We start from the raw sequence: 18,465 nt of genomic DNA on the forward strand, positions 1-18,465 counted from the left end.
CTACCTGCACGGCAGCCGAGCCGGTTTCCTTCCCCACGACCCCACCTATAAATTCCCCACACCATCGACACCCTTTACCCAATCCACTCGCCCGCTGACTCCGATCAAGAAAATCCCCGCCGCAACACAGCGATCGATCTTTAGCTCCCGCGAACCTCCCTCTCTGTCAAGGTATGCGCACGCCACCCCCTCTTCCCCAAAGCTATTTGTTCATGTTGTGGGATTGATCTAGATATGCATATGTCCGATTCTCGATTTGGTGACGCGCTCGTAGAATTTAACATGGAGATTTCCCTAGATCCGTGTAGATCGATGTAGCCATGTTCTGTGATTTGGTCTGTATGCCGGTAGATCTAAATAGAAATCGAGCTATCGTTGAGGATGAGTGGGTGCTCTCAGTCAATTTATTCGTGTAGATTTCAATTGAATGAACTTGCTGTGCCGTGATGGTTCATCTATACTTGTTGAGTAGATTTTGACCGATATAGTGCTGCTCCTGCTGTTGTAGATTCCTGTTTATTGCTGCATCAGATTATTCCAAGCACATGGTCTCATGCTGAATCCTCTGATTACTATTGGTCCATGTTCTGCCTTATGGTTGTTTCAGTCTATGTTTTACTATTCTGCTAAGTTGATGTTGTACTGCATCCGTATGGTCTTCTGCAGTTCAATAAACTTTTTGCACAAATCTGCTTAATTTGAACTAAAAATAGATCCCAACACTTAGATTTTATATTGTCTTCCAGTTCCACGTTTCATTATTGCTCTGTGGTTATTATTTGTAAATTCTGAACTGCAGATTTACTATTTGTCATGGGGTTTAGATTATATATATATGTCTTTTCAGACCACCGAAGTCTTTGTTGTGTCACCGTTGTTCTGTTCATAGACACCTTTAGCTTGGTCAATTAAAGATCCTATGTTTGCCATTTCAACTCTGCATACCTATCAAAGCATTTATATTAGTGCTCTTTGTCTCATGACTTGTTAATCGATTGATATGTTCATGTAAGCCTCTCACTTGGTGACTTATCCTGCTTGCAATTTCCAATTATGCAGATGCAGATTTTTGTGAAGACGCTCACCGGCAAGACCATCACACTTGAGGTCGAGTCCTCTGACACAATTGACAATGTCAAGGCAAAGATCCAGGATAAGGAGGGTATCCCGCCGGACCAGCAGCGACTCATCTTTGCTGGCAAGCAACTCGAGGATGGGCGGACACTAGCTGATTACAACATCCAGAAAGAGTCCACCCTCCACTTGGTTCTCCGTCTCCGTGGTGGGCATGCAGATCTTTGTCAAGACCTTGACCGGCAAGACCATCACCCTGAAGGTGGAATCTTCAGACACCATCGACAACGTGAAGGCGAAGATCCAGGACAAGGAGGGCATCCCCCCGGACCAGCAGCGCCTGATCTTTGCCGGTAAGCAGCTTGAGGATGGTCGCACACTGGCAGATTACAACATTCAGAAGGAGTCTACTCTCCACCTGGTGCTTCGCCTTCGTGGTGGCCAGTGAGTTCTTCGCATTCCTGGAAGTTTGACCCGGACCAGCAGCGCCTGATCTTTGCCGGTAAGCAGCTTTAGGATGGTCGCATACTGTTGGACTCCACCTGGTGCTTTGCCTTCGTGGTGTCACTGAGTTCTTCGCACTCCTGGAAGTTTGATTTGACTACGCCTGTTGCTGGTATCCGAGTCATTATTTGTGCTTTTACTTAAAATTTGTAGTCCCGTGCCATTCGTGAGAACACCTGGTGCTGCCTTTAAGCAGCTTATATTAGTACTATCCGTTATGAAATATAAGTGATCCTGAATCTTCTTATTCCTTGATAAGCCGAATCTCCGTATCCTGTAAATTACAGTTGCTTTGTGCTGGTCCTGTGATTCATAGATGTTCAGACTGTAACATCGAGGGGGATGAGAAATTTTGATGGAGGTACTTTATAAAAGTATTAGTTTTACCCCCTCCGTATCAAAATATTTTGAGTAATAATTATCTAATTCGAGGGTTGCTGGTCTGAATCAACAGTGTAGGCATGTTCAGAATGCAGATAACTTCATGCAGTACAGTGAAAGAAACATGGGTGTTATGTCCAGACTTTATACATGTTCGTCCCTCGAACCTGCAACCGCATGGAATCAGTGGGTATTCGTCACCTATAAAAAAAACCAAACCTTTGAATCAGTCAGCAGTATCCATCGAGTGCTGAAGACGCCATGAGCCGGCGTGGTGCGGCGTGGACGCAGGCAACCCGAAGAACCCACCATCGGCGAAAACGGCATGCAGAGCTTGGGTTTGTTCAGTTCAGTCTCAGATGCCACTACTTGATGGTTGTTGAGCATACATGCTTTTCTGTTAGGAAAGCGCTTGAAATCGGCGGACCGGCCGAAGCTTCGGCCGGTCATTGCCGCGCGTTTACCAAATCTTTGCCGTGGGCCTGTGTACCACCCAACTCCAACCTTATCTATTTCTCATGCCTATCCTCGTCCACACGTTCTTCTGGTTGCCTCAGTCCTTCTCTCTCCCTCGCCATCCCCTGGACAAGCATGCCGCCATGGAAGCTGCTTCACGGGGTACCGCTGCAAAGTCAACCCCGAACCACTCGCCTAAAAGCTGCTGCACAGGGTGCTCGTCGTGGATGACCCGGCCTCACGGAGGGAACTCCACCATTTGCTGGCATGCCTGGATGTCGCGTCCTTCCGACGACAGTTGCGATGCGTGACGATTCATGCTGCTGCTGTGAACCGCCGACGGCGAGTGCTGGAACCGGCGACGCCCACTGCCGCCACCGCGCCGACCTGAAGCTGGAACCGGCGTACCACCATGCTACAACTGGCATCTTATTTTGCTGGAACCGGCATAGCACCATGCTACAACCGACGTCTCATTTTGCTACAATGCACTGCCGGCATCGCATTTTTGCTACATCCGCATTGCATTTTTGCTACAACCGGCGTCCCTTTTTGCTACAATCGATGGCAGTGTAGTTTTGTTGTCGGACGACGGCAAATGCCTGCAACTGGAGTCCATGAAGCTGCAACCCTGCAACTCATCCGAGAAAAAGCTACGACCAACAATGAAAAAGCTACCACTGGCGGACTGATATGCTACAACCAACGGGCGATGAACTTGTAGCCAAGACAACAGATGGATGTAACCTGCAACAAGGGGAGCTGGAACCGGCACACGGAAATGCTACAACCGTTTACGGAGAAGCTACAATCGGCCACGGTGACAAGGACGATTTTGTCGCAATCGTCATTAGTTTTTGCTACAACCGGTGATGATTTCTGCTACCACCATTTTTTCCGTGGGAATTACTGATGCGGACCTTCATGGGGAAATCAGATCGGAAAGCTGCATCTGTGCACAGAAACAGGCCGGCGAGTGGCGGTACTTTCTGCTCCTCTGTGAGTGGGGCGGGCTGCCGAAGATGCTGCGAGCGCCATGTGCATCTGCAGCTAGCTGGGGGCAGGGGGTGGGCATGGAGGCGGCTAGTTCCTGGGTGCGAGCCGTCGGGAGGAAGAAGACGCGTGTGGAGGATTTTTTCCCCCCTTGACACAGGGACCAGCACTCGATCTGAAGCGTAGGCACGCATGCGATCGGACGGCCCGCAGGCGACCGGCCCAAATTTGGGCCGGCGCACCGGCGCCTATCATCGCCCTTTCTGTTATACCATACCAGCATTCCAAGTAAGTGCAGAAGGCATTGGATGCCCCTCAAGGGAAAATAAGAGGGGATACATAGATGCTGTTCCCAGAGACGCGCCTGTTAACATAGGGACGTGACTTATCAGCAAAGAAACCGCCCATCGGTTTTGCTAAGTTTTTTTTTCGATAAAGGGCGATTTTATTATCTCAAATGTAGCATCAAGCGGATACAAAACATTATGAGTAACACCCGGCCTCTGCATAACTAGGATGCACACAGCCAAACACCAAAGTCTGACACTAGAAAAAGTAAGAAAACCGACAAAACGGTAACAGTAGAGTCCTATGGACCGACACTTTGCCTATGTCGAACTCGGCGGTGGATCGATCCGGAGGTTATGCTGCCACCCATGTTGGGAAAAAAACCTCCATAGCCGTCTGCTCCAACCGCGTACACACCGCCTTGAACAGCGATTGGTGCTCCGCCAGTTGTAGCGTAGACCACGTATGAAGCGAGTGTGTACAACGGAAAATAACCTGCAGAGGAGAAACATTTTTGTCATTAAAAATCAAATCATTTCTACATAGCCAAAGCGACCATAGTAAGGCATACACCCCCACCCTTATTAGCGTTTTCAAACTATTTGAAATTCCGTCCAACCAATGACCAAATATATTGGCAATACTCGTTGACGGATACAAATTTGACGCTATTTGGATGACTGACCATATAGAACGTGCAAACTTGCATTGGAAAAAGAGGTGTTTGATTATCTCGTCATGAGCACAAAAGCAACACTTCTTACTTCCTGGCCAGTTGCGCCGTGCAAGATTGTCTTTGGTTAGCACAACTCCCCTACGAAGATACCACATAAAGATTTTAACTTTTAGTGGAATCTTAGACTTCCAATTTTTTTGTTATTATTCACTGGCACCTCGGAATGCATAAGCGCACGGTACATCGAGTCTACTGTGTAAGAACCTGATGTTGTGAGTTTCCAGTGAAACACATCCCGGCCTTGTGTCAGATTAATCGAATCCAGACGGGATAAAAGATTATGTCATGACAAAAGTCGAGGGCCAATCAAATCCCGCCTGAACCAAATATTCGGCGGGGATGAACTAAGCACTTGCGCACTAGTATTACTTTTATCGCGAGCAATGGCATATAAGGGTGGGTACTGCCCTCGGAGACTGGCATTGCCTAGCCATATGTCTTCCCAGAAACGAACCTCTGACCCATCCATTATCGCGAAAGACCCAAAGCGAAAAAGATGTTTCTTTGCCGCCATTAGGCCAGCCCAAAAGTGTGAGTTCGCCAGGTTTCAATAAGCCTGAGACACCGCCTTTTGGCCTAGATACTTGTTGCGCAATATGGTTTGCCAAACACCATCCTCAGTAAGAAGTTTGAACAACCATTTACTAAGTAGGGCCTCATTCTTGACCTGTAGGTCATGAATTCCAAGGGCACCTTGGTCTTTTGGCCTACAAACCACGCTCCATTTAGCCAGCCTATATTTTTTCTTTTCACCGTCTCCCTGCTAAAAGAATCTGGATCTAAAATAGTCCAGTCTTTGGAGGACCCCTTTTGGGAGTTGGAAGAAAGAACGCATATAGAGAACCATATTTATGAGGACAGAATTAATTAAAACCAACCGTCCTCCAACTGAGAGCAACTTGCCTTTCCAACTGCTCAGTCGTTTCTCTAGACGCTCCTCAACATGCTTCCACTCCGCAATGGTGAGACGCCGATAGTGAACTGGTATTCCCAAATATTTAATTGGGAATTGACCATGTGCATAACCAAACAGGTCAGCGTAATCTACAGCCGCCTCAACGGCTTCTCCAAAGCAGAAAAGTTCACTTTTATGGAAGTTAATTTTGAGCCCCGACATTTGCTCAAATGTTGAAAGCAAGAGTTTCAGGTTTCGAGCCTTGTCTAGGTCATGTTCCATAAAAAGAATTGTGTCATCGACATATTGCAGAATAGAGAGACCATCATCCACAAGGTGTGGCACTACTCCTGCAATATGGCCGTCCTGCTTGGCGCGCTCAATCAGAATAGCCAACATGTCAACAACAATGTTAAATAACATTGGGGACATGGGGTCACCCTGCCGTAGTCCTTTTTTTGTTTGGAAGTAATGGCCTAAATCATCATTGACTTTGATGGCCACACTACCTCCAGTTACAAAATTTTGGATCCATTGGCGCCATTTACCAGAGAAACCTTTCATTCTTAGGGCCTGTTGGAGGAAAGACCATTTGACCTTGTCATAGGCCTTCTCAAAGTCGATTTTAAATACTACTCCACTCATGTTTTTCCGGTGCATCTCATGAACGGTCTCATGCAAAATTACTACGCCATCTAGTATATTCCTTCCTTGCATGAACGCTGTTTGAGATGGCCGGACAACATGGTCAACTACCAAGTTTAACCTATTCGTAGCCACTTTGGTAAAGATCTTGAAGCTAACATTAAGGAGGCATATGGGTCTGAACTGTTGGATCCGTTCGGCCTCCTTAATCTTTGGCAACAAGACAATCTCGCCAAAGTTAAGTCTGAATAGATCTAGTCGGTCGGCATGAAGACAATTAAACAACTCCAAAAGGTCAGTCTTGATGATATCCCAGAAATTCTGATAGAATTCTGCGGGGAAACCATCTGGGCCTGGAGCTTTGTTATGTACCATTTGGAACACCACCGCTCTCACCTCCTCTTCTGAGAATGGTGCCGTAAGGATATCATTTTCTTCTGCCATGACTTGTGGAATATCATCTGTTCGGGTCTCGTCAAGGGTGAAGTTCCCCTCAGCCGGCGCGCCGAACAACGATTTATAATATTTGGTGATATACTTTTTGAGCTCCTCCTGACCTTCGATCAGCCCCTCATCTTGTTGGAGACTATAAATACATTTAATCCTATGTCGCCCATTGGCGATCAATTGGAAGTATCTTGTATTACTATCACCCATCAATATGAGATCAGCTTTAGATCTCTGGTAGTATTTGATCTCCTCTTCTCACAAAAGACGGGCGACCTTCTCATTAGATTGATTTTTTAATTCAATCTCTTGTTGAGATAAGGTGCATGTCTCTGCAATCTTGTCGAGGTCGTCAATAATGGTAGAGAGCCGTTGTTTTTCTTTTTTATATATCCCGTTGGTGTGTTTTGCCCATCCAGCGAGGTGTTGCCTCATGGCCCTTATTTTAAAGTTCCATCTCTGAATAGGTGTGCGACCAACGGTGGGCTTCTCCCAAACATTTTTGATTATGTCTACAAATCCATCCCGATGCAGCCATCCCAATTCAAATTTGAAAGGGCGACGAGCTGCTGGGTTCATAGAGTTAGAATCCAGAATGATGGGTGCATGATCTGATAATGCCTCGATATGCTCTAGGGCTCGCACGGTTACCATAGGAAATTTTAGTTCCCATTCGGTGTCCATGAGTACCCTATCGAGCTTCTCATATGTCGGCACAGATCGGTTATTAGCCCAGGTGAACTGCCGCCCCGACATACTGACCTCCCGAAGATCCAAACTGTCTATCACATCATTGAATAGGAAGGGCCAATGAGTGTCGAAGCGGTCATTATTTTTCTCTTGTTGGTACCTAAGGATATTAAAGTCCCCTCCAATAATCATTGGATACGGGTTATCCTTAGCCAGGTTCACCAATTCGCGAAGGAAAGCCGATTTGTGTTGATCTTGGGCAGCCCCATAGACCGCGACCAGGCTCCAAGTAAGATTATCAGCTCTGTTTCATAAGTGAAATTTGATATGAAATTCACCTGTCGAAAAAGCCAACAAGTCCATGGTGGTGGTCTGTATCCCAAGAAGGATTCCTCCAGACCTTCCACGAGCTGGTAGACTATGCCATGTGTAGTCGAAACCACCTGATAGGTGCTCGAGGACATTTGGCCGGAAGTCACATTTACCAACCTCGGAAATTGCCACAAAGTCCAACCCATGTTCACGTACACAATCACTGACGTGTTTATGTTTAGCCAAGTCTGAGAGACCTCTGCTATTCCAAAACATGCCTCTCATGTGGAAACTCAGGTCGATGTGGAACATTTCGCCTTCTTGGACGGTTTTTTTTCTTTTTTGAGGAATGCGATTTAGATTTACGCGAAGACGCCGTGAAGTCACAAAACATGGACCCAGGTCTTGCTTCATCTAAACCAACCTTGGTAACCTCACCAACCAAGTGGGAGATAAGCGGACCATCATATTTGGCACCCGTTTCATCTTCCTCCTCGGTCTCAGGGTTAGGTGGGGTGCTATTACACTTTGGAGAAACCTTTAAACGGTCAATCTCCATATGTTTAAGTGCCCCAACCGACATATTAATTTCATTATCATTTCTTCCCATAGATATACCAACATTCTTTAATCTAGAGGAAATGTGGGTATTCGAAAATGAAAGAAAAGATTGAGGAGACGAGGTACCTGGTGTGGTGTCCAAATTCCTCGGGGCCTGTCGACGCATTGCCTTTACACGTGAATGTTCATCGGTCGGAGAGGAACCATCCGCGGAGACGGCATGACGGTTACTACGTCGAAGGGGCGAAGCCTGCCCTCCAGACATAGTACACATCGGTGTCTATGTTGAGATGTTGGTGTTGATTGTTGCGAGCTCGGCGGCGTCTGAACTGTCCCAAAGGTCGGTGAAGAGGGATGCGCCGCAAGTCCCACTGAAGCGACCGCAAGGGGTGTCGTGGCTGATCCACTCGGACGATCCACAGCTGGGCCAAGGGGGACCACGGCAACCGGAGCAAGAGCTGAAGGAGTCTCGACGGACGGCGTCGTTGAACATCGCGTACGCACTGAAGCAGCAGCTGTAGCCTGCACGGGTGACGGTGCACCCGCACCCACGCCCGGCTGCACAAGCACGGCAGAAGCAGCCGCATGCACAACATGCAGTACACCACCTCCCACGGCAGGGTGCACTGGCGAGGCGTGCACATGATTAGCAGGAGCCTCTGCATAAGACTGCTTGGGTGCACATGCAGCCACGGGCCCCGCAGCAGCCCTATCCATGGCTTGCTGTTCGGGCGCCAAAGGAGCCACTGCATGGCCAAGTGTAGGCGTAGCTTTTGGCTTCTGCATGGGCACGGTAGAAGCCGCTGCATGGCCTGGTGCGGACGTAGCTGAGGCCCTCTGCATGGACACAATATTTTCACAGTCAACTGACGCCTGCACCTGTAGCGAAGAAGGCCTGAGATCATTATGCACTAAACTACCTTTGGTTGGAATTGTAGCATTCTCAAAGCCCGCATGAGTAGTCTGCATGGGAACATTGGAAAGGAAGAACCCATACAGACTGCAAAGGAAGAACGGATGGAAGCTCCTCAGCTTTCCATTCACTGAAAGCGATCTTCACGCCATGCGATTTCACATTGTACTCAAAAGTGGCAACACGCTGCAAAATTTCAACAGACGGGAAGGAAACTAAGAAAGTATTGGCTTCATGAGGGACGGCTTCCCACATCCATGAAGTCTGGACCGAGGCGATCTTAGCAACCTCAACCTCGACCACAACAGCAGACAAAGAACCACCAGAGATCGTAACCAAAGCTGTCGGCAAAGTTGGTGGTGCAAGATGCTCCTTGAAGAGCGAGTCTGGTAGCTGTACGAACATTGCGTTTACTAGACCACAACCACCAAGGAAAGCACATGGCCTTGGTTGCTTGAGAACATGGCAGCGATGCATAGGATGCTTGTGGTTGTTGCAGATATGACAATAGTGAACCACCGTGCAATCTTTGGAAAGTTGATCATCTGATCTGCATTTGAAACACCATAGACCAATTATTTTTCCTTTCGGCATTTGTCCAGTTGTGACAACAGTGGCCAAAGCTACGGGTGGTCGACGGATTAAAGCCCACTCGGTTTCCCTTCAGCGAAAATAAGCTGGTATGGTTGCCATGGTGAAATAGGTGGTCGACCAAAACCCACGCAAAACCCTCCCCCAAAATCGAAACGTCCGATGGCGGGCGACACACGTGACCGATTCGAGCGGCGCGTCTCGGGCGATGCGGACGGCGCGTGGGGAGCGGGCGATGTGGAGGCGCGCGGTGCGAACGGCGTCGCGCGGCGCTGGCGGTGCGGTGGCTCGCCGCGTCGGCGGCGAGGGCGTTGCGCGCGGCGGAGGCGGCGCGGGTGACACACGCAATACGGGCGGCACGACTGATGCGAGCAGCTCTGGCGGTGCGAGCGACCCGGGCGCGGCGGGCGATGCGCGATGGCGTGTCTGGTTCGCTTCCGATCTCGTGATGGCGCGGCAGATCTTGCTGGACGCCGGCGTCCTCTGGCTCCGACGAGAGGCGCTGCGCATCGTGCTTCTGGACGAGTGCGGGAAGACGGTGGATGCTCGGTTCCTCCGGGAGGGTGAGTCCTTTGACATTGGTGACATTGTCGCTTTTACTTGCCACTTTGCTCGAGTTGGGGACAGGATTCCGGCGCCGATCACGGCTGCCGCCGATGCGGCGAAGGAGTTGCCCATGGGTCAATAGAAGGCGGATTCGCGGGGGGCCTAGAGCCGACCCGTGCGTCTGACAGGAGGGCCAGGGATCCTGGGGCGTGGACCGGGCGGACACGTCTCCGATGCTCGACACATGGGACGGATGAGATCCGACCGCCATGAATCCTCTAAACCTAGGGTTTCGATGGGCGCCGCTCATATAAAACCACACTCGGTTCCCCTCTCCCCCATTTTAGATCTCAGCGAAGGCCTCTCTCACTTCTGGGACGCGCCGTCGCCTCCAAAAGCTAGGGTTCCTAGTTCCTGCACCTGGTGGGAGGGCAAAATCCGTGGTGATCCTCGGTCCTTTGCTCAAGTTGCGAGTTCTCCACCTCAACCACATACCCTCGATCCAATTCGTGAGTTTAGCACCATGAGAGAGGAGGGATTTGGGGCTGGGCGCCATGGTCGGGGGGCTGGACGTTTCGACCGCGGCCTGGGACGCGGTCGCAGCCTCGACCGCTATGTGTGGAAGCGCAAGACGGAGTCAGGCGGATCCTCAACTCAGAAAGCTTCTGGATCTGGGGATGCTGGATCTAGGAAGTGGGACGAGGCGGCCGGCGGCAATCTTGCTGCTCCTCCTCGAGCTGGGAGGTGGGGCGAAGAAGATGGAGACACAAGTGAGGCCCGTGCGGTGGAGAAGAATCCTGCATCTCCACGTGCGTGTGATCCTCCTGCTTATGTTGGTAACAATGCCCCTCCCCCTTTTCCATGTCAGATCTGTAATCTGAATGGACATCCTACTGCTAGATGTGCACAAGCTATGTGTGAGCGGTGCAAGAAGAAAGGGCACCTGTCGGTTATTTGCGCTGAATTCTTACCTTGGGAATTTTTGCCTGCTATGTGTGGTTTCCAGAGCAAGGGGCAGGGGTTCTTTTATATTCCTGATTTCAGTGTTGATAGGCAGCCTAGGGAGAGGATTTTCAATGTTGTTGTGACTATCACTGAGGGGGATGCGCTCACCAAAGATATCGAGCACGAGCTTAGTGTCTATGTGGGTCAGGGATGGCTTTGTTCTGCTAAGTTTTTTTGCTCCGAACATGTTTGTGATGAGGATGCCAAACCCTAGAGAAGTTGATCGTGCTCTTTTTGTTGAACATGTTAAACTGAAGAAGTGTGGTGTAGCTGTTAAATTTTCCCCCTAGTCTGAGGATATTAATTCTGAAGGGCTCCTAGAGGTTGCTTGGGTGAGGATTGGGAAAATCCCTCCTAATAAACGTTGCGATAAGACTGTAGCTTATGTGGGGGGACTTGTGGGTGTAACCCTGGAGGTTGATATGTCTACTCTGAGTCGTCCGTCTTCTGTAAGAGCTAAGATTGGATGTCGATCAGTGAAACAACTCCCTCACACAGCTGAAGGAGTGTTGGGGGGGGGGGGCGTTTCTATAAATTTACTTTTGAGGTGGAGGAAATCCTGGTGGTCAATGCTGTTGACGAAGAGGCTGTGCGTGTGGAGGCCAATGACAACCCTCCTAAACCTGATCAGACTCCTAAGCGCAAGCGAGCTGATCAGGGGATGGATGAAGAACAATATAACTTGAAAAGTGGGGAGAAAAAAGAAACTTCTGCTCGTGGGGGCAAGACCTGTCGTCTGTCACCACAGGAGCAAGAGATGTCCATGTCTTCTGACCATGAGGTGGACTCCTCCCTCCTCATTGAAACGATGGCTAAGGAACACGAGCTGGCGGGGGCCCATATGATCCAGGATACTCCTAAATGGCTGACAACTCTGGATCATACTGAAACCAATGCTTCGAGGGGTAATGAAAATATGAGCCAGCAAGTGAAGGTACAAAATTCGTCGGTTATTCGTCGATCATTGTCTTATGCTGCTGTGGTCTTTAATACTGCTCAGATTGTGGAGGTGGAGGGAGACATTGATGCAGGCTTGAAGAACAACAGTGATTATGTGGTAGAGCTCCCATCTTCTGAATGCAGTGATGAGATTATTCTCGCTCCTCCTCTAGCTCCAGAAGCTGCTCTTAAATTCAGCAAGCATAATATTCAGAGGATGTAGGTGAATATTGAAGCAAAAGCTATTGAGCTGGCCCAGAAAAAAGATTTAGGAGGTAACCATGCAGCTTGTTCTAATGCTTTTGATGTTCTCTCCAATTCTGAACTGTTACATAGAGCTTCTTGCATGGGTGTGAACATTCCTGATAATGATTTCTCCTATGTGGATGTACTTAGAGAATTGGAGAGGGTGAGAGAAAATTTAGCTGGCAAAGATAAGGTGAATGAGAATAACAAAACCATTGATGATAATGGGGATGACATTTTGGTTACTAATGGGCTGGGTAAATCTATCCCTGTTAACCTCACCTGGCTGGACCAGGAAGAGGTGTTGCATGAACAGATTTCTTTAGGAAAAAACAAAAACAAAACCAAAAAGAAATCAGTGGTTAAGCTAACTAGACCTGTTACTAGGAGCCAAAAGAGACTTATCCCGACTAAAGAGCTGTTCTGTAGCCCTGCAAAGCCTCCTGGCAGGGCTACTCGATCTAATTTCCACAAAGCTCATTCCAAATGAGAGGCCTCATTTGGAACTGTAGAGGGGCAGGCAAGAAAGGAATGGCCACCTGCCTCTCAAACCTAATTAGTGACCATTCCCTGGACTTTGTTGGGTTGCAGGAGACTATGAAGAAAAAATTTTCCCCTAAATGCATTAGGAGGATTGATCCTTTTGGTCTGTTTCATTGGGAATGGATCCCATCTGTTGGGAAATCCGGGGGTATCCTGAGTGGTGTGAGACATGATACTTTGGATATTATTTCATGTACCAAAGGCAAATATATCTTGCAAATGGTGGTGCATGACAAAAAAATTAAGAAAGACTGGGGCCTCCTAGTAGTTTATGGATCTGCACATGAGGAGTTTAAAGAGGAATTTTTGGTGGAACTCGCTGCGATGTGCAACAACATGAGTATCCCTTACATTGTGGGAGGGGACTTTAATATTCTGCAAAACTGCAATGAGAAGAATAGGAAGATGAATAGTAGCAGATCTACTGATCTTTTCAACTCCATCATCAATGCCCTGGCCCTTAGAGAGATTTATACCAGCGGGGGTAGATATACCTGGACCAATAATCAGGCGCACCCAACTTTGGAGAAACTGGACCGGATTTTGATGTCTGAAGATTGGGAAAATCTTTTCCCCTTGGTTTCTGTTAGGAAATTAGTTCGAGAACTCGCAGATCATAACCCACTACTGCTTTCTAGTGGGGAGGAAAGTAGAGAAGCTCCTAAGCCTCGTGAGTTTCGTTTTAATCTTTCCTGGATAAAAGATGAGAAGTTCTTACCCACGGTTAGTAGGATTTGGGCTAGAAGGGTTCAGTCTTCTGACCCTATTGATGTCCTGAATATTAAGCTAAAAAGATTCAAAACCTACTTCAAAGGTTAGGGATCAGATAAATACGACCACGACAAAAAAAGAAAAGAGGAGCTCCGTATTGAGCTGGCTATGCTTGAAGAGCTTGAAGAAAATGGTCCTTTACCCCTGAGCTATACAACATCAAGATTGATGTTAGTACTGAGCTTCATGATATACTGGTGAATGAGGAGATTTATTGGCTCCAACAGTCTCATGAACGCTGGATCTTGAAAGGGGATTTGAACACGGACTACTATCATAAGATTGCAAATGGTCGCAAAAGGAAAAACACGATCCACTCCCTTAAAGCTGGGGATGTGGAGATTGAGGGCACCGACAACCTCATTGCTCATGCCACAGAATACTACAAAAGTTTCTTCGGACCTGGGTCTGGTAATTTGTTCCACCTTGACCCTGACACATGGACTGATGAGGAAAAGCTTAATGCTAATGACAATGCTGATTTGTGTCGTGAGTTCACGGAGGAAGAGATCAAGGAGGCCTTGTTCTCTATGGCACATAATAGAGCCCCTGGACCTGACAACATTCCTGTTGAATTCTATCAGGTGTGCTGGGACATTGTTAAAGAGGACCTTATGAGGTTGTTTGAGTGCTTTCATAATGGGACTTTGGATGTCCAACGTTTGAACTATGGGGTGATCACCCTTTTACCCAAATCTGTAGGCGCAGATAAAATCCAACAATTTAGGCCTATCTGTCTCCTGAGATGCCCATACAAGCTTATTACTAAAGTTTTGGATCGGCGAGTGGAGAGATACGCTGATAAGCTCATTAGCTCGACTCAAAATGCTTTTATCAAAGGAAGAAGCATTATGGACGGGGTGTTGTCGCTACATGAGATTCTGAATTATACCCATGTAAAAAAGAGGGTGGGGGTGGTCCTGAAACTTGACTTTGAGAAAGCGTATGATAAGGTGAACTGGGACTTTTTGTTAGATTGTCATAAACTACGAGGTTTCAGTGACACATGGTGCAACTGGATCAAACAGATCCTGCACAATGGTACTGTAAGTATCAAACTTAATAATCAGGTTGGTCCTTACTTTTAGAGTGCTAAGGGTGTGCGACAGGGGGATCCTCACTCCCCTTTCCTGTTCAATCTAGCGGCTGATTGTCTTGCAAAGATGATCACCAATGCCCAAAACAATAACTTGCTGGTGGGTTTAGCTTTGGATCTCATCCCTAATGGAGTTGCGGTACTCCAATATGCTGACGACACTATTATCTGCCTGGAACACGATGTTGATAAGGCAGTAACCTGAAGTTACTGCTGTACATCTTCAAGCTTATGTCTGGACTTAAAGTGAACTATCAGAAGAGTGAGATTTTCACTGTGGGAGGCGATGAGAGCATGCTGAAATACTATGCTGAGTTGTTTAACTGTGATGTGGGTAACTTCCCCATCAAATACCTCGGTATGCCTGTTAGTTATTCCACCCTTAGAGATTCTGACTGGGAGTTCATAGTGGCCAAATACCTTAAAAGATTCGAGGCCTGGATCGGTAATGCTGCATCCATGGGGGGCAGACTGACTCTGTTGGATTCAGTTGTCACCCAAATATCCTTGTATCATATGTCTATGTGGCTTATGACCAAAACTTTCATTGAAAAGCTTGATAAACATAGAAGGAAGTTTTTCTGGCAAAGGTTGTAACAAAAAAAGGAGCTATCATTTGGTCAAATGGGGCAGAATATGTAGATCTTGTGATAAAGGTGGTCTGGGAGTTAAAGATCTTCGCAAACAGAACATTAGCTTGATGGTCAAATGGTGGTGGAAACTTGAGACCCAAAATGGCCTTTGGCAGAAAATTGTACGTGCTCGATACTTGCGGAACAAATCTGTGGCTACGGTTGAATCCAGGTTTAATGATTCTCCGTGCTGGAAAGCCCTTCTTAAAGTTAAGACCCTGTATATGGCTGGTAGGAAAATCAAAACTAATTCAGGAGATGTAACTAGAGTGTGGAAAGATTCCATCAATGGGCATAGGCCGTTCCAGGAATGTTACCCCCTGCTTTTCGACATTTGCACCGAGAAGGACTGTACTGTTGCAAATGTCAAAGCTGTGACTCCCAGCACCTTCTTTAGAAGGAGATTGACCCCTGATCTTCAGAGGCAATGGGGAGAAATGAGAGGTTATATTGACAGTATCCGGTTGGGAACAGGGGGAGATTAAGTATACTGGGGGCTCAATGGTAATGGTAGATTTTCTACTAAATCTATGTACAAATGGCTAGAAAATCCACTTAGTGGCTGCCACTATAGATGGGTTTGGAAGGCCAAGATCCCCCTCAAGATCAAAATTTTCCTGTGGCAGATATCTCAGGATGCTGTTCTGACTAGGCAAGTTATGAAAGAGAGGAAATGGCCTGGGGATCCTAAATGTTCCTTCTGTGACAATATTAAGTCTTCCCGACATTTGTTTTTCACTTGTCCGGTGGCCAGAGTGGTCTGGCGCTGCGTTGGAATGGCACTAGGGACTGACCTCTGCCCTAATAATTACTGGCAATACTTCTCCTGGTGTCATACTTTCCTTCCCTATGGGAAGAAATACTATACTGTTGGCCTCGCGGCTGTTTGCTGGGCTATCTGGCTGGCTCGAAATCGAGCCACATTTGAGAAAAAGTAGATCAAGACACCGTTTGAGATTGTGTTTTCCATGTGTTCCTTTTTGATATATTGGGCAGGTCTTCAGCAAGGCGATGGAGTCAAGGAGCTGCGCAGCGGAGCGGCCATGGTCAGGTCTAGCACTGTGAGCATGATGAAGATGTGCGAGGCGGCGAGAAGACCGATCGAGGGAGAATGATCTTGCAATCTCGCCTGCATTTCAGTGCTGCCGCTAGCGTTCCCCTGTTGCTACCCGTTTCATATTTGGCTCCTCTGTTGAGCTTTTGCTGTAATAGACTGTAGTAGTTCAGGTTGTGGGATTATGGTGTTGTCAGGTTTTCGCCCCATGGCGTTCGTTTTGATGTCGGGCGAACGCAGTGGGTTCACTAGTAGAAAAACACATAATAGTCCCGGTTCGTAAGGGCCTTTAGTCCCGGTTCATGAACCGGGACTAATGGGCCGTTACTAATACCTCCACCCATTAGTCCCGGTTCAAACAAGAACCGGGACCAATGTGCCTCCACGTGGCCCTGTGCGCCGAGCCCAGTCAGGGGTCCTTTGGTCCCGGTTGGTGGCACCAACCGGGACCAAAAAGCATCCACGCGTCAGCATTCCATTGGTTGGGGTTTTTGTTATTTTTTTTGAAAGGAGGGGGAGGATTGGGGGTTTTGAGGGGTTAATTTACGTGTTTCATATATTGTGTTAGCTAGCTAATTAATAGAGAGAAGTGTCCTCTCTTATGTCCGTGCTTGGTCGACTCTACGTACTATATATACATAAGTGATCGAGAGAACCATTCAGTACAGAAGTTCATGCATACCGAGAGAAGTGATCGATCGACCTCTCTCCTTCTCCGAGAGATTGGTCGAACAACAAGTATCTGACGCTACTGGCTACATACATGCATGTACAATATGTATAAGATCTCTTATAATTACAATCCCCTAGCAATTGAAATCAATTTCCACATGGTATTCTCCAGCTTTATTGATGACGTGGTCAAGAAAGAATCCCGCCAATTCCTCTTGAATTGCTTTCATGCGATCTGGTTCTAGGAGTTCACTCCGCATCTGCCACGTCTAATTTGAAGAAGGGGGTTAATTAATACATATATATGAATGAAACTCAACAGAAATGATGGTGTAATAAAATGAAATTGTGAATATTATTGCTTACGCACTTCATATTGTCTTTGAGAGTAGCCCCGCTTGTTTTTCAAAGTCGCGTTGTGGATGAACTCGCACACGTAGTATCCACAGAAATCATTCCCTTCTTCTTGCCACAAGCACTTTACGAGAAATAGAGGTCAATCAAACTGATAATGAAGCATTATAAATGGCATTGATGAAAGTATAGCTATAGAATCAACGGGAGATGCGCGCAACTAGCTAGCCAGTAGTACTTACTTTCGGGTATGTATATCGCAGCTCCTTCGGCAGTCCCGGAGCTTCTGCGGTGAACTGTTTCCAAACCCTGCAAGACAAAGAAAATAATTATTATTACTTGAGATATCAGGAAATGAACAAAAAGTTGCCGATATGGTGCGATAATGATCGATTGAACTTACTTGCTGAGCATTTCAGTCATGTCCGCATAGGATTTGGGATCTTTCCGTCTCGAGTCTAAGACGGTTACTAGTCCACGCTCAAGCTTAATCTCCAAAAGAATATAGTGGTACCTGCGCACGCATGCATAACTCATCAATTACATTACTATAACCTCGCTCGAGTAATAAGGGAAACCGAATATGCACACGACAGTAACACTCACTTGCCGTTGTAAGGAAAGAGTATGGTATGTTTGTTTTGATTTTTTATCAATGATTGTAGCACATTGTCCTCGGCCTCTTTGATGTCCTTTTTAACCAGAAATTCATCTATGATATTTGTGTTAATGAACCCAATATCATAAATTTCTTGTTTTTTGCACTAGACGATCTTCAATCTGCATAATATATTGAGGATAATTAATTATAAATACATGAAATGAAAGAGCCGAGCTATATATAGAGACTTAATGACAGAAATAGTACTTACAGACAGTAGCAAAAGACCATTAGTTTATCGAGGGCCTTTTGATTGAAGAACGCGAAGAACTCATCAAATGGAACAGTCAACAGATCATTTGCAACGAGATCGTGCTCCTCTTTAATATGCAGATACAAAGCATTCTTACCCTCAGACTCTCTGCAGGTTTCCATGTACCAATTATGGAATCTTCGCATCATTGTTGTCAGAGATTTTTCATCTTTGACGAGAGGCTTCCCGTACTCGTATCTGTGTTCG

General features: G+C 47.1%; 1 pseudogene; it reads left to right on the forward strand.

Moving 5' to 3' along the window:
- Positions 1–1,059: 1,059 nt before the first annotated feature.
- LOC123158316 (polyubiquitin 4-like) overlaps positions 1,060–18,465 on the forward strand; it is a 50,807-nt pseudogene continuing 33,401 nt past the window's right edge.

The sequence above is a fragment of the Triticum aestivum genome, chromosome 7B (assembly GCF_018294505.1).
Source record: "Triticum aestivum cultivar Chinese Spring chromosome 7B, IWGSC CS RefSeq v2.1, whole genome shotgun sequence".
In the NCBI taxonomy this organism is placed as follows: domain Eukaryota; kingdom Viridiplantae; phylum Streptophyta; class Magnoliopsida; order Poales; family Poaceae; genus Triticum; species Triticum aestivum.